The 27,063-nt window shown below is 42.6% G+C and overlaps 1 long non-coding RNA gene across 1 annotated transcript in view; it reads left to right on the top strand.

The window, feature by feature from the left end:
- The first annotated feature begins 1,822 nt into the window (after window positions 1–1,822).
- The window catches only part of LOC122794805, a 96,748-nt gene continuing 71,507 nt past the window's right edge, over window positions 1,823–27,063 (top strand). Inside the window, exon 1 of the long non-coding RNA XR_006363706.1 lies at window positions 1,823–1,908. This is a non-coding gene — a long non-coding RNA (uncharacterized LOC122794805). The remainder of the gene's footprint in view (window positions 1,909–27,063) is intronic.

The following is a 27,063-nucleotide window of genomic DNA, read 5'->3' on the forward strand; positions in this document are numbered from 1 at the left end:
AACATTGTCTAATAAAGAATCGGAGATATGAAATTCATCAACAACTTAGTTGTAGTAGGGCTGGGAGGGTGGCCTAATGGTTAAGTGTTTGCCTTGCAAACACAAGCTGCAGGGTTTGAGTCTCACAAGGGATAATTGGCTAGACTTACAAAGGCTTACAAGGGCAGTTAGCCTAGTACTAACCTGTGAACCTACAAAAGGGGTGGTGTATGTGGCAATGTGTAAATAGTGTTCAGCATATTATACAGGAAAAACAACTAGAAGCCAAAGAGAAAGGGTATACGAGCATGTGTATGCTATGAGGAAAATGAACCTGACTAATGCACTTGTGAAGCATATAAATAATTATAATGATCATAGTTTTGAATTTTGTGGTATTCAGCAAGTGAAAGAGCAGGTTAGGGGTGGACCATGGACACTTCAACTTGAACGAGCAGAATTAGTGTGGCAACTATTATTGTATTCTTATGTATGGCCGGGATTGAATGAACATTGCACGATCGATAGTATACTCAGATTAAAAGCACTAGGCAGGTAGTGTTTTGTTTTCTAGACATTTAGAGATTTATCCTTCATGTAATCACTAATAGTCATTAATGTAACTTTATATATATTCATATACAAGGTTATATTGCTGCTCACCTAACCAGTATTGTTTTTAAAGTAATAAGGTTCTTAAATTAATTGTTTTCTAATGAATTTTTTTTAGAATTAGTCTATACTTTCATATATTTTAATATTTTTGTGGGTTACATCTTTAAGAGGGATAGTAATGTGTTCTTATAATGTCATTTCCTTTTTGGTATGGGGTGGGTTGTTTTAGTTTGAATGAGTATTTAATCAGTTGATGGCTGTTAAAAATGTGTCTGAAGTTTCTTATTTTAATCAAATGAAAAGCGCTTAACATATATTAAATATTTGGCTGTTGATCTCCATACCGTGCCGTTTTTTTGTTTATTCCATTGGTTTATGTATTCCGCTTGATTTTTCATGCTAAACATCTGAGCTACACACTACTTTTTCACACTTGCATTTTGCAACTGCCTCTATTTTAGCCAATTGGCAATGACTGATGTACTTTGTTTTTAGGCATAAGTGATTTTTAAGAACAGTAACATCAGTCATTAAACTCCCAATGGAGGGCTCATGCCAGCATGAAAGCCCGAGTAGTAACAGAACCTATGTTTGTATAGTAAAAAGCATTGCATTAAGTAGGTGTTCTGTTGTCTTTGTTTTTCTGCAGTAAGACAGTGAGACAGACCATAGACATTCCTTTAGAAATGGGATTCTTGCTAGATGAAGTTATGATGTTAAGGCTGACTTAGTGTTGGACATGAGCTGCAAATGAGCTCTGTGCTTTGAAATGAATTTCATTAATTCAGTCTCTGTATGTATAGTGGTCTGATCACGTTACTTATTCAACTGATGCTTTGTTATCCCTGAAAGACTTGAGTGGTTAACCAAAGTATACAGTAAAAAAGCAAGTGATACATAAACATATTACAAAGCAAATTAAAATTGCAGAATAAAATGAAGCTACACAGTCATATCAACAAATTATTTGTTGATGTAAAAAGCTTTGCTCTGCTAAGAGTTGCACTGTACCATGTACCTCAAAGTCCAGAAGCATTTAAGTTGGAGGCCAAGAGATGTCTGACATAAAGCAAGAGATTGAAATGTTTCTTTTTATGTAGTGGTATGTCTATAACTGCATTCTTTCCAGTGATAATGGGATCTGACGTCTGCTGTGCAGTTACTCCTGACTAAAGTGATATCAAGGTACAGTGCTGGGTGTAATGCTGTTATTTTATTTCTATACAGCCTGTATCATAACGAGCTTGGAGATGAAGGGGCAAAATGTCTGTCTGAAGCCCTGCAGAGTCCAAACAGTAAAATACAGGAGCTTGAGTAAGTACCTTTGTTTTTGTTCTGGTCACAATTGTGCTTTTAAGACACAGTAAATTGTTGAATCATTTAATGCACATGTATGATGGAGAACAATTATGGAAGTTTCAAAACTGAAAATATTTGCATGAGGAAATACCATTAAACAATGTAATGTAACATCTTCGTGCTGTAGACTGATATTCTTCCCTCAGAATTAATGTAAATAGCTTCAGTTAATTATCCACTGTCAATTAACAGGTGACTATGCAGGTATGAGTAGCTGTGAGATACCCAGGTGAGTATGTACTGAGTGCTGATGTATGGAAACAAGAAAATCACATCACATTCAAATGTACATCACACCATTGCCTTGTGTCTTTGTTGTAGAATTAAGTGCTGGCGTCTACATATGAAACATATTTTCTTACATGTGGTGTATATTTATACTAAACTGCCTTGGTAATTTGTGCCTTTTACTTTGTTACATAAGTAACCACTGTATATAAAATTAGAGAAGCACTGTGTCCTGTTTACAGATCAAAGCCCTGTTCATCCTGTAATCATAATGGTATAAATGTGTACAAACTCAATCACAGCACAAAGCCCTGTTCAGCCTGTAACCATAAAGGTATAAATGTGTACAAACTGCAAGTCACACCTCAAAGCACTGTTCAGCCTGTAACCATAATGGTATAAATGTGTACAAACTGTAAGTCACACCTCAAAGCACTGTTCAGCCTGTAACCATAATGGTATAAATGTGTACAGACTGTGAAACACAACTCAAAGTCCCATTCAGCCTGTAACCATAAAGGTATAAATGTGTACAAACTGTACATCACAGCTCAAAACACTGTTCATCCTGTAACCAACCATAATGGTATACATATATGCAGACTGTAAATCACAACTGAAAGCACTGTTCAGCATGTAACCATAATAGTATAAATAAGTACAGACTGTAAATCACAGCTCAAAGCCCTGATGTTCATCGTGTCTCACTGTTGCAGTCCTTACAAATGGGTTATCCGGCTCCCGGTAGCCCGCAGTCAGCCCGAATACCAGAGTCCTTGATATGACGTTGGCTGCCTATGGATTAAGCCTGACATCAGGTACAAAGGCAGGCAGCAGATGCCATTTCCTTCATCTTTCTTGCCGCGGAACCCAAAGCAGAAGCAAATTGCACAAGTGCCAGTCGGCCGATTACCTTCTTTTTGCATTCCGACTCCTAAAGTTGAACACATCCTCAGATAAGTACCTTGTTGGGGACCCTTTTTTCTTGCTTTAATGAATGTCAGAGAAAGTTAATAACTATCTCGCCTGTGGAAAACAGATTCCACATCGTGATTTTCATTCTTACTGTATCACTTGTTTGGTACTTGAGCACGACGTCCCTAATTGTGATCTCTGTGCTTCTTTCAACCTGCATACCATACACCGTAGAGCTAGGATTTTATATAAGCATTTCGCAGTTTTGCCTAAGTTCGTAGGTATGGCGTTTTCTGGTCTCCCGACTTCGGATCTTCCTAAGAATTACAAGGATAAGGACGACGACAGGCTTAGGGTCAAATTAACCAATGACATTCTTATTCAGTTGGTTTTCGGTCCGGCGGTAGCCGTTGAGGCGCTTTCTTTGCCCCTGCAGTCTGCGGATGTTCAGCAGCATGCATCTGCGGAGACCTTTTTCTGAGTCCTCCATTCCGCAGGTTTCTACTTTGTCTTCGGACCCTCTGCCAGTCACCGCTTCTGATGGATCCAGAGCTTCTAATCAGACGCCGGCTTCTGAGGCGTCTTTTCTCCAAACGGAGACCAGATCCAGACCGACTACCTCGGTTCACACTTCTGCGGTGGCTAGGCCTCCCGAGTCCCTCCAGCTTTCTGGCAGGCCTTCCAGCCGAAAATCTCCTAAGCAGGCACTGCTCTTCCATCAAATGCCTCAGGTGGTTAAGATGGCTAGTGATCTCTTGACTCTCATCAGGGGCTTTCAGCCACCTCCTAAGAGGGCTAGGGAATTGTCCCCAGAAGTTTTGTCTGCCTCAGACTCAGAGGTTTCCAGCACCTCTGCTGATTAAGAAGGACACTCTCAGCTTTTTTCAGGTTTTGAGGATTCTGATGCTGAAGACTCTATCCCTTCTGCCTCCCCCCCAGAAGACTTTTCTTTTGGGGATACTCTGAATACCCTTGGGTAGCATTTTAAATGGGAAAGTCAGGACTACCCTCAGTCTAAAAAGCAGATAAGGGAGTTCTTGGATTTGCCTCAGCATAAGCCTTTGGCTATCCCTCCGGTTTTGGAAGTTGTTGATGTTTTCATGGAGAATTCTTTGACTCCTAATTCTGTTCCTCCTACTCCCAGAAAACCTGACAGGTACTGTAGAGTTCCTGATTCTCATCAGTTCCTTTTCAAGAATCCTACTGCTGATCCAGAGATTATTTCTCAGGGCCCTAAGGGTGTTAAAGCCATGGTTGCTAAAAATCCTTTTCCTTCTGACAAGGAATCTAGGGCCTTGGATAGGTGGGGTAAAAAGGTTTATACTTCTTCCACCCTGGCTATTCATTCTGTTAATTGTCTCTTTCATATGCTTAAATATCAGCAGCATACTCTGGAGGCCATTAGGGCTAAAATTGCTGGTGTCCCTTCCCTGATGGAGAGTAAGGACATGCATCATTTATTGAATTCTGGTGTTCCTTCCCTGATGGAGAGTAAGGACATGCATGATTTATTGAATTCTGGTGTTCCTTCCCTGATGGAGAGTAAGGACATGCATGATTTATTGAATGCTGGTGTTCCTTCCCTGATGGAGAGTAAGGACATGCATGATTTATTGAATTCTGGTGTTCCTTCCCTGATGGAGAGTAAGGACATGCATGATTTGTTGAATTCTGGTGTTCCTTCCCTGATGGAGTAAGGACATGCATGATTTATTGAATTCTGGTGTTCCTTCCCTGATGGAGAGTAAGGACATGCATGATTTATTGAATTCTGGTATTCCTTCCCTGATGGAGAGTAAGGACATGCATGATTTATTGAATTCTGGTGTTCCTTCCCTGATGGAGAGTAAGGACATGCATGATTTATTGAATTCTGGTGTTCCTTCCTTGATGGAGAGTAAGGACATGCATGATTTATTGAATTCTGGTGTTCCTTCCCTGATGGAGAGTAAGGACATGCATGATTTATTGAATTCTGCCACTCTTGTCACTAAGCATTCTGTACATTGTGGTTTTGACACATTGGAGGCTTCTTGCAGGCAGCGGCCACTGCTTCTATTATTAGAAGGCATGCTTGGCTCAGGGAGCAGCCCCTTTCTGAACCTCTAAAATCTAAGTTACTGGATGTGCCCATGCACAAGGGTTATCTTTTTGGAAATAAAGCGGAAGAGATGTTGAAGTTGGAGGATAAGGCTAAATCTATGCAAACTGTTGAGGATTTTCTGCAAGTTCAGCCACCTCATTTTAGCAGGCATTACCCTTCTAAGAAATGGACTTTTCCTGACCCTAGTAAACAGGGTCACACTAGGTCTAGGGGTTACAGGTCTTCCAGGGGATAGACTTCCACCCCTCAAAAGGCTAAACACTGGCAGGCTTCTTCAAAATCAGGGAGTTCTAAGCAGACTTCCCAAAGCAAATATTCTCAATGACTCCGGCCTTCCCCTGCTTGTCTCTGTGGGCCCAGGGTTTCCCTTGAGGGGAACATTAGCCATTTTTTGCAGATATTCCCCCTCTTCAAAGTGCAGAAGCAGAAAAACAAGTTTCTTCCTTGCTAAATCTGAGAGCAATAGAGCCAGTTCTTGCACTGCAGATAGGCTAGGGTTTTTACTCAAGACTTTTCCTGGTCCCCAAAAAAAGGGGCACCTAGGGCCCTATTCTGGATTTGTCCATTCTAAACACTTTTCTGGTGATTCCTAAGTTCAAAATGCTCACTCTTCAGCACATGCTGCTCCACATACTGCAGTATTACATTAATAACAGGTGCAGTATTCATAAGGTGGGGGTCTGTGAGGTATAAGGGAACCACATATGCTGCTTCACATACTACAGTATTACATTAATAACTGGTGCAGTTTTCATGAAGTGGATGCCTGTGACGTACGTGGGAACCACATATGCTGAACCATATACTGCAGTATTACATTAATAACTGGTGCAGTATTCATGAGGTGGGGGCCTGTGAGGTATGTGGGAACCACATATGCTGCCCAACATACTGCAGTATTACATTAGTAACTGGTGCAGTATTCATGAGGTGGGGGCCTGTGAGGTATAAGGGAACCACATATGTTGCTCCACATCCTGCAGTATTACATTACTAACTGGTGCAGTATTCATGAGGTGGGGGCCTGTAAGGTATTTGGTAACCGCATATGCTGCTCCACATGCTGCAGTATGACATAATAACTGGTGCAGTATTCATGAGGTGGGGTCCTGTGAGGTATGTGGGACCTACATATGCTGCTCCACATACTGCAGTATTACATTAATAACTGGTGCAGTATTGATGAGGTGGGGGCCTGTGAGGTATGTGGGAACCACATGTGCTGCTCCACATGCTGCAGTATTACATTAATAACTGGTACAGTATTCATGAGGTGGGGCCTGTGAGGTATGTGGGAACCACATATGCTGCTCCACATGCTGCAGTATTACATTAATAACTGGTGCAGTATTCATGAGGTGGGGTCCTGTGAGGTATGTGGGAACCACATATGCTACTCCACATACTGCAGTATGACATTAATAACTGGTGCAGTATTCATGAGGTGGGGGCCTGTGAGGTATAAGGGAACCACATATGCTGCTCCACATACTGCAGTATTACATTAATAACTGGTGCAGTTTTCATGAGGTGGATGCCTGTGAGGTATGTGGGAACCACATATGCTGCCCCACATACTGCAGTATTACATTAATAACTGGTGCAGTATTCATGAGGTGGGGGCCTGTGAGGTATGTGGGAACCACATATGCTGCTCCACATACTGCAGTATTACATTAATAACTGGTGCAGTATTCATGAGGTGGGGCCTGTGAGGTATGTGGGAACCACATATGCTGCTCCACATACTGCAGTATTACATTAATAACTGGTGCAGTATTCATGAGGTGGGGGCCTGTGAGGTATGTGGGAACCACATATGCTGCTCCACATGCTGCAGTATTACATTAATAACTGGTGCAGTATTCATGAGGTGGGGGCCTGTGAGGTATAAGGGAACCACATATGCTGCTCCACATACTGCAGTATTACATTAATAACTGGTGCAGTATTCATGAGGTGGATGCCTGTGAGGTATGTGGGAACCACATATGCTGCTCCACATACTGCAGTATTACATTAATAACTGGTGCAGTATTCATGAGGTGGGGGCCTGTGAGGTATGTGGGAACCACATATGCTGCTCCACATACTGCAGTATTACATTAATAACTGGTGCAGTATTCATGAGGTGGATGCCTGTGAGGTATGTGGGAACCATATAAGCTGCTTCACATACTGCAGTATTACATTAATAACTGGTGCAGTATTCATGAGGTGGGGGCATGTGAGGTATGTGGGAACCACATATGCTGCCCCACATACTGTAATATTACATTAGTAACTGGTACAGTTTTCATGAGTTGGGGGCCTGTGAGGTATAAGGGAACCACATATGCTGCTCCACATACTGCAGTATTACATTAATAACTGGTGCAGTATTCATGAGGTGGGGCCTGTGAGGTATGTGGGAACCACATATGCTGCCCCACATGCTGCAGTATTACATTAATAACTGGTGCAGTATTCATGAGGTGGGGGCCTGTGAGGTATGTGGGAACCACATATGCTGCTCCACATACTGCAGTATTACATTAATAACTGGTGCAGTATTCATGAGGTGGGGCCTGTAAGGTATGTGGGAACCACATATGCTGCTCCACATGCTGCAGTATTACATTAATAACTGGTGCAGTATTCATGAGGTGGGGTCCTGTGAGGTATGTGGGAACCACATATGCTGCTCCACATACTGCAGTATTACATTAATAACTGGTGCAGTATTCATGAGGTGGGGCCTGTAAGGTATGCGGGAACCACATATGCTGCTCCACATACTGCAGTATTACATTAATAACTGGTGCAGTATTCATGAGGTGGAGGCCTGTGAGGTGTGTGGGAACCACATATGCTGCTCCACATGCTGCAGTATTACATTAATGACTGGTGCAGTTTTCATGAGATGCGGGCCTGTGAGGTATGTGGTAACCCCATATGCTGCTCCACATACTGCAGTATTACATTAATAACTGGTGCAGTATTCATGAGGTGGGGGCCTGTGAGGTATGTGGGAACCACATATGCTGCTCCACATGTTGCAGTATTACATTAATAACTGGTGCAGTATTCATGAGGTGGGGGCCTGTGAGGTATGTGGGAACCACATATGCTACTCCACATACTGCAGTATGACATTAATAACTGGTGCAGTGTTCATGGGGTGGGGGCCTGTAAGGTATGCGGGAACCACATATGCTGCTCCACATACTGCAGTATTACATTAATAACTGGTGCAGTATTCATGAGGTGGGGCCCGTGAGTTATGTAGGAACCACATATGCTGCTCCACATACTGCAGTATTACATTAATAACTGGTGCAGTATTCATGAGGTGGGGGACTGTGAGGTATGTGGGAACCACATATGCTGCTCCACATACTCTAGTATTACATTAATAACTGGTGCAGTAATCATGAGGTGGGGGCGTGTGAGGTATAACGGAACCATATATGCTGCTGCACATGCTGCAGTATTACATTAATAACTGGTGCAGTATTCATGAGGTGGGGGCCTGTGAGGTATGTTGGAACCACATATACTGCTCCACATACTGCAGTATTACATTAATAACTGGTACAGTATTCATGAAGTGGGGGCCTGTGAGGTATGGGAACCACATATGCTGCTCCACATACTGCAGTATTACATTAATAACTGGTGCAGTATTCATGAGGTGGGGGCCTGTGAGGTATGTGGGAACCACATATGCTGCTCCACATACTGCAGTATTACATTAATAACTGGTGCAGTATTCATGAGGTGGGGGCCTGTGAGGTATGTGGGAACCACATATGCTGCTCCACATACTGCAGTATTACATTAATAACTGGTACAGTATTCATGAGGTGGGGGCCTGTGAGGTATGTGGGAACCACATATGCTACTCTACATACTGCAATATTACATTAAAAACTAGTGCAGTTTTCATGAGGTGGGGCCCTGTGTGGGAACCACATATGCTGCTCCACATACTGCAGTATTACATTAATAACTGATGCATTATTCATGAGCTGGGGGCCTGTGAGGTATGTGGGAACCACATATGCTGCTCCACATACTGCAGTATTACATTAATAACTGGTACAGTATTCATGAGGTGGGGGCCTGTGAGGTATGTGGGAACCACATATGCTGCCCCACATGCTGCAGTATTACATTAATAACTGGTGCAGTATTCATGATGTGGGGCCTGTAAGGTATTTGGGAACCACATATGCTGCTCCACATGCTGCAGTATGACATTAATAGCTGGTGCAGTATTCATGAGGTGGGTCCTGTGAGGTATGTGGGATCACATATGCTGTCCCACATACTGCAGTATTACATTAATAACTGGTGCAGTATTCATGAGGTGGGGGCCTGTGAGGTATGTGGGAACCACATATGCTGCTCCACATACTGCAGTATTACATTAATAACTGGTGCAGTATTCATGAGGTGGGGGCCTGTGTGGTATGTGGGAACCACATATGCTGCTCCACATACTGCAGTATTACATTAATAACTGGTGCAGTATTCATGAGGTGGGGGCCTGTGAGGTATGTGGGAACCACATATGCTGCTCCACATACTGCAGTATTACATTAATAACTGGTGCAGTATTCATGAGGTGGGGCCTGTGAGGTATGTTGGAACCACATATACTGCTCCACATACTGCAGTATTACATTAATAACTGGTACAGTATTCATGAGGTGGGGGCCTGTGAGGTATGTGGGAACCACATATGCTGCTCCACATACTGCAGTATTACATTAATAACTGGTGCAGTATTCATTAGGTGGGGGCCTGTGAGGTATGTGGGAACCACATATGCTGCTCCACATACTGCAGTATTACATTAATAACTGGTGCAGTATTCAAGAGGTGGGGTATTTGAGGTACGTGGGAACCACATATGCTGCCCCACATACTGCAGTATTACATTAATAACTGGTGCAGTATTCATGAGGTGGGGGCCTGTGAGGTATGTGGGAACCACATATGCTGCTCCACATACTGCAGTATTACATTAATAACTGGTGCAGTATTCATGAGGTGGGGGCCTGTGAGGTATGTGGGAACCACATATGCTGCTCCACATACTGCAGTATTACATTAATAACTGGTGCAGTATTCATGACGTGGGGCCTGTGAGGTATGTGGGAACCACATATGCTGCTCCACATGCTGCAGTATTACATTAATAACTGGTGCAGTATTCATGAGGTGGGGGCCTGTGAGGTATGTGGGAACCACATATGCTGCTCCACATACTGCAGTATTACATTAATAACTGGTGCAGTATTCATGAGGTGGGGGCCTGTGAGGTATGTGGGAACCACATATGCTGCTCCACATACTGCAGTATTACATTAATAACTGGTGCAGTATTCATGAGGTGGGGGCCTGTGAGGTATGTGGGAACCACATATGCTGCTCCACATACTGCAGTATTACATTAATAACTGGTGCAGTATTCATGAGGTGGGGCCTGTGAGGTATGTGGGAACCACATATGCTGCTCCACATGCTGCAGTATTACATTAATAACTGGTGCAGTATTCATGAGGTGGGGGCCTGTGAGGTATGTGGGAACCACATATGCTGCTCCACATGCTGCAGTATTACATTAATAACTGGTGCAGTATTCATGAGGTGGGGGCCTGTGAGGTATGTGGGAACCACATATGCTGCTCCACATGCTGCAGAATGACATTAATAACTGGTGCAGTATTCATGGGGTGCGGGCCTGTAAGGTATGTGGGAACCACATATGCTGTTCCACATACTGGAGTATCACATTAATAACTGGTGCAGTATTCATGAGGTGGATGCCTGTGAGGTGTGTATGAACCACATATGCTGCTCCGCATACTGCAGTATTACATTAATAACTGGTACAGTATTCATGAGGTGGGGCCTGTGAGGTATGTGGGAACCACATATGCTGCTCCACATACTGCAGTATTACATTAATAACTGGTACAGTATTCATGAGGTGGGGGCCTGTGAGGTATGTGGGAACCACATATGCTGCTCCACATACTGCAGTATTACATTAATAACTGGTGCAGTATTCATGAGGTGGGGGCCTGTGAGGTATGTGGGAACCACATATGCTGCTCCACATACTGCAGTATTACATTAATAACTGGTGCAGTATTCATGAGGTGGGGGCCTGTGAGGTATGTGGGAACCACATATGCTGCTCCACATACTGCAGTATTACATTAATAACTGGTGCAGTATTCATGACGTGGGGGCCTTTGAGGTATGTGGAACAACATATGGTGCTCCACATACTGCAGTATTACATTAATAACTGGTGCAGTATTCATGAGGTGGGGGCCTGTGAGGTATGTGGGAACCACATATGCTGCTCCACATGCTGCAGTATTACATTAATAACTGGTGCAGTATTCATGAGGTGGGGGCCTGTGAGGTATGTGGAACAACATATGCTGTTCCACATACTGCAGTATTACATTAATAACTGGTGCAGTATTCATGAGGTGGGGGCCTGTGAGGTATGTGGGAACCACATATGCTGCTCCACATACTGCAGTATTACATTAATAACTGGTGCAGTATTCATGAGGTGGGGCCTGTGAGTTATGTAGGAACCACATATGCTGCTCCACATACTGCAGTATTACATTAATAACTGGTGCAGTATTCATGAGGTGGGGGCCTGTGAGGTATGTGGGAACCACATATGCTGCTCCACATACTGCAGTATTACATTAATAACTGGTGCAGTATTCGTGAGGTGGTGCCCTGTGAGATATATGGGAACCACATATGCTGCTCCACATACTGCAGTATGACATTAACTGGCACAGTATTCATGAGGTGTGGGCCTGTGAGGAGTGTGGGAACCACACATGCTGCTCCACATACTACAGTATGACATTAACTGGCGCAGTATTCATGAGGTGGATACCTGTGAGGAATGTGGGAACCACACATGCTGCTCCACATGATGCAGTATTACAGTAATAACTTGTGTAGTATTCATGAGGTGGGGGCCTGTGAGGTATGTGGGTACCACATATGCTGCTCCACATGCTGCAGTATTACATTAATAACTGGTGAAGTATTCATGAGGTGGATGCCTGTGAGGTTTATGGGAACCACATATGCTGCTCCACATACTGCAGCATTAGATTAATAACTGCTGTAGTATTCATGCGGTGGGGACCTGTGAGGTATGTGGGAACCACATATGCTGCTCCACATGCTGCAGTATTACATTAATAACTGGTGCAGTATTCATGAGGTGGGGCCTGTGAGGTATGTGGGAACCACATATGCTGCTCCAGATACTGTAGTATTACATTAACTGGTGCAGTATTCGTGAGGTGTGGGCCTGTGAGGTATGTGGGAACCACATATCCTGCTCCACATGCTGCAGTATTACATTAATAACTGGTGCAGTATTCATGAGGTGGGGGCCTGTGAGGTATGTGGGAACCACATATGCTGCTCCACATACTGCAGTATTACATTAATAACTGGTGCAGTATTCATGAGGTGGGGCCTGTGAGGTATGTGGGAACCACATATGCTGCTCCACATACTGCAGTATTACAATAATAACTGGTGCAGTATTCATGAGGTGGGGCCTGTGAGGTATGTGGGAACCACATATGCTGCTCCACATACTGCAGTATTACATTAATAACTGGTGCAGTATTCATGAGGTGGGGGCCTGTGAGGTATGTGGGAACCACATGTGCTGCTCCACATACTGCAGTATTACATTAATAACTGGTGCAGTATTGATGAGGTGGGAGCCTTTGAGGTATATGGGAACCACATATGCTGCTCCACATGCTGCAGTATTACATTAATAACTGGTGCAGTATTCATGAGGTGGGGCCTGTGAGGTATGTGGGAACCACATATGCTGCTCCACATGCTGCAGAATGACATTAATAACTGGTGCAGTGTTCATGAGGTGGAGCCTGTGATGTATGTGGGAACCACATGTGCTGCTCCACATGCTGCAGAATGACATTAATAACTGGTGCAGTATTCATGGGGTGGGGCCTGTAAGGTATGTGGGAACCACATATGCTGCTCCACATGCTGCAGTATTACATTAATAACTGGTGCAGTAATCATGAGGTGGGGGCTTGTGAGGTATGTGGGAACCATATATACTGCTGCACATGCTGCAGTATTACATTAATAACTGGTGCAGTATTCGTGAGGTGGGGGCCTGTGAGGTATGTGGGAACCACATATGTTGCTCCACATGCTGCAGAATGACATTAATAACTGGTGCAGTATTCATGAGGTGGGGACCTGTGAGGTATGTGGGAACCAAATATGCTGCCCCAAATACCGCAGTATTACATTAATAACTGGTGCAGTATTCATGAGGTGGGGGCCTTTGAGGTATGTGGGAACCACATATGGTGCTCCACATACTGCAGTATTACATTAATAACTGGTACAGTATTCATGAGGTGGTGGCCTGTGAGGTATGTGGGAACCACATATGCTGCTCCACATACTGCAGTATTACATTAATAACTGGTGCAGTATTCATGAGGTGGGGCCTGTGAGGTATGTGGGAACCACATATGCTGCTCCACATGCTGCAGTATTACATTAATAACTGGTACAGTATTCATGAGGTGGGGGCCTGTGAGGTATGTGGGAACCACATATGCTGCTCCACATGCTGCAGAATGACATTAACTGGTGCAATATTCATGAGGTAGGGGCCTGTGAGGTATGTGGGAACCACATGTGCTGCTCCACATGCTGCAGAATGACAATAACTGGTGCAGTATTCATGGGGTGCGGGCCTGTGAGGTATGTGGGAACCACATATGCTGCTCCACTTTCTGCAGTATTACATTAATAACTGGTGCAGTATTCATGAGGAGGATGCCTGTGAAATTCCTATTCTGTCCCTTCATGGTTTCTTGAAAGTCCTCATTGCAAGGATGATTTGTGCTAAACACACAACTTGTCCACTGGGATAAGGCATTCCATGCGATTCCATATGTAGATGACCCTTACCACCTCCAGTATGGTGTCTCTACACATGGTACTAGTTGACCATGATATCCCTTTCATGGAGGTAGTGGTATGGCTTCCTCGACTGTACCAGTCTGCCATACAATGGATGATGATACTCCCTGTCGGTCACTAGTTGTAAGAGTGGCCACTAACATTTGCTATTCTGTTATAGCAGATGCTGATTGTAGTATCGTAACATGTTCAGTCACTGTGGTCACCACATATTGACAGTGTATAGAAAAGCTGGTCACCATGGCTCATTATACACTATATATTTTGGAATTGTTCTGTTATGTTGGTTTGCCTCACTTACATTCACCTTTGCCCTTACTGTATCATCTCTCATTTGCATGTCATTATGCAGTCATTCACAGATGAGCATACCAGTATGATTTTCCATTAAAGAACTTTCACGTTGCATGTCTCTGAATTGCTTATCCTTGCTTGTTGCTGCTCACTGTTCAGTTGAACGTAATTCAGTCTGCTGTTTCTGAATTCCCTACATAATATTGTTTGTCACACTATTTCTGAGGTTTACAGAGAAATAGCAAATTTATTGTAGTCAACCAAATAATGGTTAAAAATATAGATACAGTTTTTGTATATTTGTTGTTCCCAAAACAGAAATGTGGTGTTTTGCACATACCTTGTTTCAGGTATCATGTTGCAAAGCCAACTATGAATGACTGACATGGGAATGTAGACTATGCAGTTCCCATTGATGCTGTAAGAACTGATATGACTTGTAGGATCCTGGTATGAGTCTGGAATGAATGTCTTTATCTGTTAATTACCAAACTTGTGGTGATCAGGTACCAGTCTCATTTTTATGGGCCAAATCTTCAACCTTTCAGAATAAAGTCTGCACACACCGTATTTCTGTTAAGAATGCTTATGTGCAGTGATTAACAGTATCCAAATACTATCTCCAATAACAGTGCTGATAAACTAAAACAGTCTGTATAAATTCTGCATTCCTTTCCTTCTGAATATCAGTAATATTCTGGAGTAGTGGATATTTGGCATGACTTCTGCACTCATACTTGAGTGTCTGTACTGCAAAGACTTTCTGCATATCAGTGCAAACTAACTTAACTGACTGTGTGTGGAGTGTTCTTCTTTTGTCTTTTCCCAGTTAGGAGTCGCCACAGCGGATCACCGGTCCGCTTATGATTGGCAGTGGATTTTTATGGGGCCGAGTTGCCAGCCTGGCGCCCAACCTTCAGATATAGTGATAAAATTAGCATGGCCACACTAGGACTTGAAATACAGCAGCCAGCCAGCATACTATGTAAATGACTGAATAATCAAATAGAAATTAACAAAATTATTAAAACGAAGGTTATGATAAATATGAATGAAGGTAAACAATATTGCCTGGCAATTCATAATCATATATATTTAGCATAATGAGATGCAACCACTGAAGCTGCTGTTCAGAGCAAAATCCTGGAGTTCCAAGAGAAAGACCATGAAAATATGTTAGGCGTACTATTGCTTTAATGGATATGTAAATACAAAAGGCTGTTTGTGCATCTGGTAACCATGACATTGTGCCCCTTTTTCTTGTAGCATTGCTGTGTAATTTGTCTGTAGCTAACATTCTAGGCTGTCTGTGATACAGAAGTAGATTCCCAATACCATGTTGACAGTGGCACCATTCATGAGCTGGTGGAGATGGCTTACCATTACAAGCAGGATTGCAGAATGTATGGAGTACCCACCCCTGTGGACAACAAGGTTTATGAGTAGCTTTGGGAAAAGTTTCCACAGACTTCTAGCAACCAGTGGGGGGTATGATGGTTGTATCCCAGGCATCTGCCTCAGGGGTCCTACACCTTTTTGTTAATGGCGTGCTGTGCTACAGCATGCACAGAGGTATATGTGGTTCCCATATACCATAGAGAAGAACACCAACATCTAGTGAGCATTTTGTGAATTAGCCAATTTGCCTGAGATACTGGGAGCCACTGAGTGCACCCACATTGCCATCAAGGCCCCACCTGTGGAGTAGGGACAGCAATATATCAGCTGTAAGGGATTCCACTCCATCAACTGCCAGGTGGTCTGCTCTGCACTGCACTGCAGAGGATGTAATATACAATGTAGCAGTGCAGCACTCAGGCACAGCACCCAGTTCCCACATCTGGAACACTTCCAGTTTCTATCAGCAATTTGTGCAAGGTGATTTCCCACAAGGCCATCTTACTAGTGATGCCAGACATGCCATGGAGCCATCGCTAATTACACTAATAAGAAGCCCACAGACCATGGCAAGAATGTATACAAAATAGTCTTGTCACAAACCAAACACTTTGTCAAACTCAAGTTTGAACTGATGAAGGCCCAGTTTCAGTACATAGATGTGTTCAGTGGTGCCCTGCACTATGATCCAGATACATGCAATAAAATATTTGCTGTGTGCAGTTTTATACAACATGTTGGTGCACAAATAAATATGGCAAAGGATAGACATTTGGGAAAACGATATCTTAGAGTCAGCAGCTGAGGAGGTAGATACATGTTGAGAAGCCCACGGAGGAGATGGCTGCAGGGGATGACCATGTGAGGCAGATGTGGGTGCGGTTTACCACGAAACAAGCTAAAAGGTAGTCTCTGATTCATAACTGTGAGCCAGATTAACCATAACATTGACAAAATACTACAACTGGGCTGTGCTATGCTATACCATGTATGAACTTGCCACAATCAGACCCAGACAAGCCAGCTAACAGAGTACTGAGGGCAGGATACAGTTGTCATCATATACACAGGTGGGGAAGGCCATAGTAACAGGTGTCAGACATTGGCAGTGTGTGTATGGGAGGTACAGGTTAATAGTGTTTCTTGGTCTGTTGAGTTTGCGGGGAACCAAGAGGAGTGGTTAGGGAGGAGATTATGTCTCCAGTATGGTGAATCTGGGCAGAAGTAGGTGGTGCTGGTAGGTGTGTGTGAGTGTGTATAGAGGCAGCTGTTTCAGAGTATGCACCAGTATGCTGGTGTCTGACTGACCGGTCCAGGGCACCCACAGGAGGTATGTCCATCAAACTGTACTGGTGTCTTCTACAGAGAATGTCACAGTTATGATCTACAGCACAAAAAAAGGATGGGGTGCTCCATGAGTGTGAATAGAGCAATGGTTTATGCATTATTTCAGCACAAGCACTGCATCCCTGACTGCATCCACATTGTACCACAGTACTCTCAATACTGGCTGGAAGCATGGAGGTGGTAGTAGTATGGGACTTAGACTGTGTCCTCACCCTCCCATAATGACACTTCCCCACCAAACCTGGAGTATAAATGCTTACAAGAATGGCACTGAACACAACTGGTGGCTGCACAGGGACATCTGCAATATGCAAACTGCCTTTTCCAGCCTTTGAATATGCTAAATAAATTGACCAGGCCTTCCACAAGTCATCAAACAGACTACATGCCACCCTCTCCAGTTCTGCTATGGCTACATTGATATCTACTGTCCCTGTAAAATAACCTTGTACATATGCTGAGTGGTGGCCATACAGACACCTGGCTCAGGATGGGGTTGGCACCCATTGTGGTGCCTCTCACTGCTATTCAGACTCCTGCTGCCTATCCCACAGTCAATGGAGCTGGCAGGAACGAAGGATGTCTCTGCCACTGGAGAAGAAGTTAATTCCTGTGCTAATGTGTTAGCCACCTCCTGCCCTTCTTTGGCATCCTGGGAAAAAGAATTGGGTTGTAAAGGCACAAGAGCTATGTTTATGGAAGGAAGAAGGGATATGGCCATTACATTATTCAGGACTGACATCATCTCCTTGACCCAGAAGTGTGCCAGTACATGGCTTCCAACACCAACAGGCATGCTTATTTCCATTGTGAAGGGCCTCAGTAATGCAGCACCTGTGAAAACACATGACTATAACCAAATATATGACTGCATCCATCACCAACACCCTCAACTCAATGAAGGTAAGCCCCTGTAACTCTTTAACAGGATGACGCGTAAAATCTAAAGTTAACATACCTTATGCAGATTGAAACTGTTACTGTATTCCAGACATGCATGTAACAACAGAATAGCCATGCACATTAGCGGTATGGGTCTAATTCAGGGAGATTGTTTGGATTGTCCTACCTGTTTAGATAATACCCACCTGGGCCATTATCAAATAAAACACAAAGTGTTTGGAACAATTCATCTCCAAGGCTGAATCCTCCACTAGGAATAATGAGCTATCGTGCCCCAACAGGCAGAGTTGGCACAAAGTGTCCATGTTGATTATAGGTGACTTAGTCTGTGGACCCCCACCTGTACCCTTCATTCCTGTGCCAGGTGGGTTGTCTTGCTGCATGCATGAGCAATCATGTTGGTGGCCCTTTGTTGAACCTGCTCATACATTTTGTTGTGGATATCACATTCACTTGCTGCACAAGGTTCCAGCAGACATACTCCTGAGACGCTCGGTCTGTTATGTCATTCTGGAGCATCCACTGACCATTGTCACAGAGGGCCTACAGCATGATACCATTCTCTGCCGGAGAGAACTTCTCTTTCCTCCTCCTTGTGTCAGGAAATTTTACATGCAAATTGAAAGACATATGAATGTAAGCTGTTCGCATGTCATACATATTCTACCAATATCTTGGTACCACACAAAAATGAGCAGTGTTACCATGGTCTGTGTTAAATCTCACCTATGATGAGGCACAAACCACATGTAGGGTTACCAGCATTTCAGTGGCAGCCAGTATGAAATGGTACTAAGTGATGAATGGGCATGTACTGGATGCAGCATTAACCTGCAAAGGGGACCATGGAGAAGCACAGGGATATCTTGAGCAGGTCATGTGTTCTGTGTGTCTATGGCTCACAGAAGTACATGTAGTGCCTCCACCCAAAGTGTATTGGTACAACTGTGTTTCAATTCATACCATCTGCATCCAGAAGTTTGGAAGTACAAGGCCGAGAAGAGCAAATGACTGCCCATATATCTTAACCACCCTGCCAATGACAAACACCATGAATCTCAAGCACAGTATGTCTGCCCTGAGAGCATAAACAGCTGTTCTATGACCCATCTCCTTAGTAGTTGTATGTCTGCCCTGAGAGCATGAACAGCTGTTATATGACCCGTCTCCTTAGTAGTTGTATGTCTGCCCTGAGAGCATGAACAGCTGTTAATATGACCTTTCTCCTTAGTAGTTGTATGTCTGCCCTGAGAGCATGAACAGCTGTTCTATGACCCATCTCCTTAGTAGTTGTATGTCTGCCTTGAGATCATGAACAGCTGTTATATGACCTGTCTCCTTAGTAGTTCTGCAGCACAAGGGTAAGCTGTGGTCTATGGCAGGGCGTCCATCAGCATATCAATATGATCCACTAGTAGTGTTCATGTAGGGCTTCCTACATGAGTATCCATCAGCATATCAATATGACCCACTAGTAGTATTCATGTAGGGCTTCCTACATGAGTATCCATCAGCATATCAATATGACCCACTAGTAGTATTCATGTAGGGCTTCCTACATGAGTATCCATCAGCATATCAATATGACCCACTAGTAGTATTCATGTAGGGCTTCCTACATGAGTATCCATCAGCATATCAATATGAACCACTAGTAGTGTTCATGCAGGGCTTCCTACATGAGTATCCATCAGCATATCAATATGATCCACTAGTAGTGTTCATGTAGGGCTTCATATATGAGTATCCATCAGCATATCAATATTATCCACTAGTAGTGTTCATGCAGGGCTTCCTACATGATTATCCATCAGCATATCAATATGATCCACGAGTAGTGTTCATGTAGGGCTTCCTACATGAGTATATTTGGAGGTCTTACCCCCTCAGCAATCCCAACTGAAGCATACAGCATCACAATATAGATTTAGTAAGAGGCAGTCAAAAATGTCATATAGGCCTTATTGATCATTTACTCCCACATTAGACCCCAACATAGAAAATAAATGTGTGTTTGGTGCAGACCCCCAGTGGACCATTAACAGGCCATCAGACTTAGTGGTATTTTAGGCTTCCCTCCTCATTCACTTAACAAGACACACACACACACACACACACACACACACACACACACACACACGTTCTCACGCTCTCACACTCTCACTCTTTCTTTCTTCCACAGCCACAGTCTTCCATATGTAGTGATTCAAAAAGGTTAGAGGGACACACCACTATTACTTGTCACATTATGGAAGCTGTGGATTACATGGTCTATTGCATTCACACTCCTACTGTGTGACTGGCCCTTCATGTTTTAAAGTACTCCACAGGATATATGATAACATGTGGCAGTTACTTACAATCATATAGAGCACATAACGACTAAAGGATGTCCATAGTATGGCACACATAGTCCTTAAACTAAAAACAGGGCCTAGGCATCCCACTTACAACAACACACATCAAATCTTCCCATGTGGCACTTGATTGTTAATTATAACACAAGCAGCTGCCATACTATTAAAAATGCTGTCTGTGTACATATCCTCAGAGGGAAGCCAGCTGTTATCAGCTCAGCTCACTAACTCAACCCCCTTCCCCAAAGCAGTATCTTGTAATTCAACATACAGTATAAACCTATAGCGCATGTACAGAACAGTAACCTGACACGTACAAGCAGTAGTCCTCATTCACTCACCTCACATGGTCTATTAATAACAAAGAAAATTAGACAGTTGTTCTTATATGTCACTCTTTAAATCTTCTTTGCTAAATGTAGCAAAATCTAAAGCACAATGAAAAAAGTAATGTGTTTTGCTGTATTTATCGCTCAGTTTCAATGCTCTTAACATGGTCCTATATAGTAATGAGTCTATACAGAGTGACTGTCTCTGAGTCAGTCTTTTATTGCATTGGGCACATAACCAAGATTATTCTATGAGGCTCTCTCTCCATTGTGCATTCACATGAGTATCTGTGAAGTGCACTCTGCAGGTGTGACAGGGCAGTGAACCAGTGAGAAATATGGGTGAAAAGTACTGTTTCTGTGTGACCTTTAGAGGTGCTAAATTGCAGATCTGATTAGTGTGCTGCTGTGACACTCTCTACATATTATAGTTCACATGTAACCACCATCCTGCCATGCCATGTGTATCCTGCTATACTGTAGTGACACCATGACATGTCATTCTAAGTGCCTGTTGTTAGGTGTCGTATGTCAGCAACAACATGTGTAGGTGTGAGTTAGCTACCATATTCCTCTGGTCTGTAACCTGAGAAATTCCTATGACTTTATAAGCTTCAAGGCGATCAGGCCTCCCAAGTGGTACTCTAGGAAGTTAAAAATATTCATGTACCTTATGTCCAGAAACCACAGGGAGTACCTTCTAAGGAACTTCTATGAAGGTCCCCATTATAACATGATGCCTGACACAGCCTTGCAAGGTGCTATCTAACCTCCCTGCTGAGTAGTCCAGGCACCACTGCAGTGACAGAGGTATCACCTTGACCATACTAGTGCCCATGTACATATAGCCTTTTGTGTCCCTGTCCCATGGAGTATACCCACACAGGTACCACACCCCCAACTGCCATGGCCTCTGACACCCACCAGCACATTACAGACACTAGTGTCGCACATAACTCCCTAAGTGCAATGCTAACATGCAGCTGCACCCTTGTCACACATCTTCCATTTGGGCCATATCACATCCTGTGCCTAGTGATCATCCTCCTCCTGCCATCATAGCTGTATGCACCTGTATGGCTGATAACTACATCATCATCATCCTCCTCCTGCCATCATAGCTGTATGCACCTGTATGGCTGATAACTACATCATCATCATCCTCCTCCTGCCATCATAGCTGTATGCACCTGTATGGCTGATAACTACATCATCCTCCTCCTCCTGCCATCATAGCTGTATGCACCTGTATGGCTGATAACTACATCATCATCATCATCATCCTCCTCCTGCCATCATAGCTGTATGCACCTGTATGGCTGATAACTACATCATCATCATCCTCCTGCCATCATAGCTGTATGCACCTGTATGGCTGATAACTACATCATCATCATCCTCCTGCCATCATAGCTGTATGCACCTGTATGGCTGATAATTACAGACAGCATGCTCACGCTTTTGTTTTCACTTTTTCTTCCTATCCTCCTTTTATTTGATGTTTGTTGTTTAATTCCTCTTCATTTCTGTTAGTTTTTCATGCGGTGGCAGCTACAGCATTGGCTGTGATTTGGCAGTCATCCCCATTCCATTGTCCTGCCCTGCCTTCTGCTGCTGTATCTCCATATACTCTACATTACTGACTGTGGTTGCCCTTACTCAGACGTGTTAGGCATGTTTCTGAATTTCATGGCAGGAATGTACTGGGAATTGTATGAATAATGTTGCATTGGGAAAAGTAATGGTAAATGCTGTTTGTGTATCCTGGGAAGAAGTGTATTTATACTTCCATGGCAAAATGGTTAATACTGTGTAATTCTAGAACATAATTAATGTAAATAAAACAAGTAAAATGTGATTAAGTATCAGCAAGTTTAAAATTGTAATAATGAATAACCAGTAACAGTATGAACAATAAAATTACTTAAATGAATATAGGTAAAACAATAAATGTAATTTCAAAATAAGAGTATTGAAGTAATCATACAGTATGTGTTTGGTTAAATTCTTTCTAAGGTCTTACCGCATGTCTCTTGTACTCAAATGAGACACTGAGGCACTGTGATGGGTTCAAGTTGTTTATTGTACATAAACACATCAGGAGCTGTAAATGGACTATATACTTGATCTAACTGAATGACTCATTACTTCAAAGCCACTCATGTGTGCATCTCCATTCATGCCTGCACTCATTCTAATTGACTATAGAAAACGGCACTGATCTTGCACATGCTCAGTCACTTATATGCATGTGCTGTCAAGCTACAATGGCTGACAAGGTACAATGCACACAATGATCTACATCCTCCCCCTTTGATTTGTTCGACATGCAGTAAGAGAACAAGTTATTTTTACAAGCTAGATATCACATCAACAACAGCAAATGAATTCAGGTTTGTCTCTTTGTATTTCGGACTGGGTCTGGAACTTCTACCAGATCTGATCACATAAAAACTTCGACTGGGTTTAGCAACAGGGACAGTCTCAGGGGATTATTTTACAACTGGAACTTCAGGGATTACATCAGGATTGCTTGAAGAAGATACACTGTCCTCTGGAATTTGAACAAGTGTAGAGGCCCTCTGAGAAATAGAGTCTCTGGCACAGGCAATCTGCTGCATCACTGGTTCGGTGATTGGTAAGTGTCTTCAATTCCTTTTGAAATCCATTCCTTCAGATTTTATGATGTAAGATCTCAGTTCTTCACAAATATCCTTGACAGTTCCCACTCTGTATCCTTTGGATGTCTGCGTTCTTACAATCTCGCCTTGTCTTAATGGTCTGAGACGTTTACTGGATTTATCGTAGTACAACTTTTATGACTGGTATTTTTTCAAAAGTTGAGTCATGACCATTCTATTGTTCTTTGCATTTGGGTGGTAGTCATGGCTTAGTGGTAGGCCATACAGACTAATGTTACCAAGGTCCTGGGTTTGAGACTGGCAGTGGGAATTTATTGGGATTGGGAGGGTGGCCTAATGATTAAGGTGTTTGCCTTACAAGCACAAGGTGCAGGGTTTGAGTCTCACAAGGGATAATTGGCTAGGCTTAAAATGTCTCACAAGGGCAGTTAGCCTAGTACTAACCTAACCTATAATTGTTTGTTGATCAGAAGAGTTGTTCTAGTATTTCTGGAAATCAATCTCTGAGCCGGTGAACTAAGCAAATTATTTGAGGAATGTTTCTGAGACTAAGTAGATTAAGAAAAACATTGGTACTACATACTACATCTCCTGGATTTATCCAAGTACTTTGCACTTTGAGCTGCATGCTCAGCTAATCCATTGGACTGTGGATATTCAGGACTACCAGTAACATGGACAAAGTCCCAAGACTCAGCAAAATTCTTGAACTGCTGACTAGTAAACTGTGCACCATTGTCAGATACAACTTTGTGAGGGCTACCATGAAAAGAAAAATGTCTCTTCAGTTTTGTAATGACAGTGCTGGATGTTAAGTTAGGAAGAAGGTCAATTTCAAACCAATTTGAATAAGAGTCTGCTAACACTAAATAATGTTGACCATTCCATTTGAAAATATTGTAGCAACCGTCAGCCATGGTACTTGAGGAATCTGGTTTAGTTGAAATGGCTCTTTTTGTTGGTGCGATTTAGTACTCTTGCAAATGGAACATCCTAGAGTTTCCTTCTCTATATCTTTTTACATAAAGTTTGATAGATTTTATTTACTAGTTCCAGTCCAGATAATCTTTCCACTGTTTTTTTTTTTTTTTTAGGAGTTCTTTCTTACAAATCTCACAGTGCAGGCAGGTTCACATTTCCCCTCATTTCTGTTCTTCTGGAAACTGCACTACAACACTGAAGGCCCAGATCTACTTCCGTATAATACCCTTTGAGTTACGTTGCCCTTTATCTGCTGTTTTTCTTCTCTGAAATATTCAAGGCATTTAGATGTAAAGTCTATCTAAGTTAATCTTTATAGCAGTCTCATCTCTCACATCAGCTATGCAGCAACTCATTGCAAATCATTTCTGTGTTTCAAGCCCATTCCAAAGCTAATGTTTTACTTAGTCAAATTACAGTTTTCAGAGTTTCCTCATTTTTTGTCTTAACATATTGACATGTCATGTACTTTTCCCATGTAGGCAGAAAAACAGAAGTTTGTAGTACTTGCAGTGTCAATCCAATGGTTGTATTATGCTGACTTGGAGTGTTTTGTAGTGACAGTATTTGCCGCTCAGTATTTTGTGCTCCTTTGTACCGGTGCCTTATGTATGAAACGGAGCAGCACTCTGTTATTCTACATGCATTTCACAAGGAGCCAAAGGAAAAATAGCAGAGAGAGAGAGTGCTTAATACTCTGTGTATAAGTAGTAGCTGTACTTTATCAAGCCTGGGCATAGATCCCTATGTCACAAGATGGGTGGCCAACTGGCTTACTGATAGAACCCACACAGTAAAAGTAGCTGACTCCAAGTCCGACTTCAGACCAGTAATGAGTGGAGTACCACAGAGTTCGGTCCTGGGCGTTCTCCTGTTCGGTATCTACTTCTCTAAAGTGCAGGCCAACACCGAAGGTCTTTGGCTAACAAAGTTTGCAGATGACTGCAAACTGGGAGCCATAATAGAATCACCTAATGATGTAGACATTCTACAAAAGGACCTCACAGAGACAGACACTTGGTGTCAAAGTCATGACCTCAAGCTCAATGCCAAGAAGTGCATTGTCATCCCTTTTTGGAAAAACTCGGTACCCATGAACTACTACATAGGCTGTAGCTCACTAAACACTGAAATTGTGATGAGACTTCGGGACAGAGGTGGACAGTAGTCTCTCATTTGATAACCACATCATCACAGTAGTCAGGAAATCTTTCTACGTGGCACACCTCATCACAAAAGTGTTCTACTCTAGAAAAAAGGAGGTCATTGTTCCTCTCTACTCATCCCTCATCAGACCCATTATAGAGTACAATGCCCCATTTGGCATGTATCTCACAAGGCACCTACAACAATTGGAAAGGCCAGAGAAAGACCTCACTAAGAGGATTACCGGCTTCAAACAGATGCCATACGCAGACCGTCTCAAAAAACTCCAGCTCTGCTCCATCCAATATCGCCTACTCAGAGGTGATATCTGTCTACCATACAAAACCATGTCAAACCCAGAGCTGTTGGACATGCTACACTTAAAGAAATCCCAATCTCTCTGAACCACATGCTCCAGCGACCTAAACCTTGTCACCACAATAAACAGAACATGCTGGAGGGGTAGATTGCTGTGCCCTAGTCTTCCCATACTCTGGAACAAAATATCCATTTATGTCAAGCAAAACTCCTCATTGGCCCTCTTTAAGAAAAATCTTGATGACTGGATGAGAAATAGAACCAATACGAAAGATGTGTGCAAGTCTGAAGTAGACCAAAACCAAAAAACAGGACTTGCACAAGTGCCCAAATGAAGGTCAAAAACCAAACTCCTTAGATAAGCACAAGCACTTTAATTCCTTAACGCTGCAACACAAAAGAATACGTTTTTGACATAGAATCCAAGTCTTCATCAGAGATGAACAAATCACAGTAGACCTTACATCAATTTATACCATTCAACCTGTGCAAAATACAATGATAATTAGTCATTAACATACCTTAATTGAACAAATAATTTAAAGGTAAAAAAGTGCAATAAAAGTTTCCCTTTTAAAAAAACTTTAAAATCATTCTTAAAATACAATCCATGAAGTAATTATAAATATACATATAAGTAATATAATTCAACATTTTATACTTTGGCTTTAAATTCATATAACATAAAACTGCATTTATTTCTTTTTCATTTTAAAACACTGCCTTTTGTATTCCTTAATGTTAAACATATACCTAAAACCGTTGTATTTAGTGCCATCTTGTGGCTGTATCTCAAATCACAATTTAGCAGCTCTTAGTTTCAAAACAGAAGTAATGGAAATCATATCATTTAAACCTGGGGGTTTTGTGGAATCTAAAACAATCTGCCAAAATAACTCCCTATATTCGAGTTTTGCCTCCCACATATCCCCTCTCCATTCCTTGGGTACTATTTCCAAAACATAAAAAAGAAAAGTTGCTTGCGGACAAATCAAAGTATGTCTGTAAAGGGCATTTTTATTATTTTGCTTCCTAATTTCGTAACTGTGTTCATAAATACGATTTCTTAATTTTCTCTCCGTTTTGCCTATGTAGAATGAAGTACAAACCTTACAAGT

This window comes from Protopterus annectens, chromosome 2.part1 (genome assembly GCF_019279795.1).
Source record: "Protopterus annectens isolate FY-2018-M chromosome 2.part1, PAN1.0, whole genome shotgun sequence".
In the NCBI taxonomy this organism is placed as follows: Eukaryota; Metazoa; Chordata; order Ceratodontiformes; family Protopteridae; genus Protopterus; species Protopterus annectens.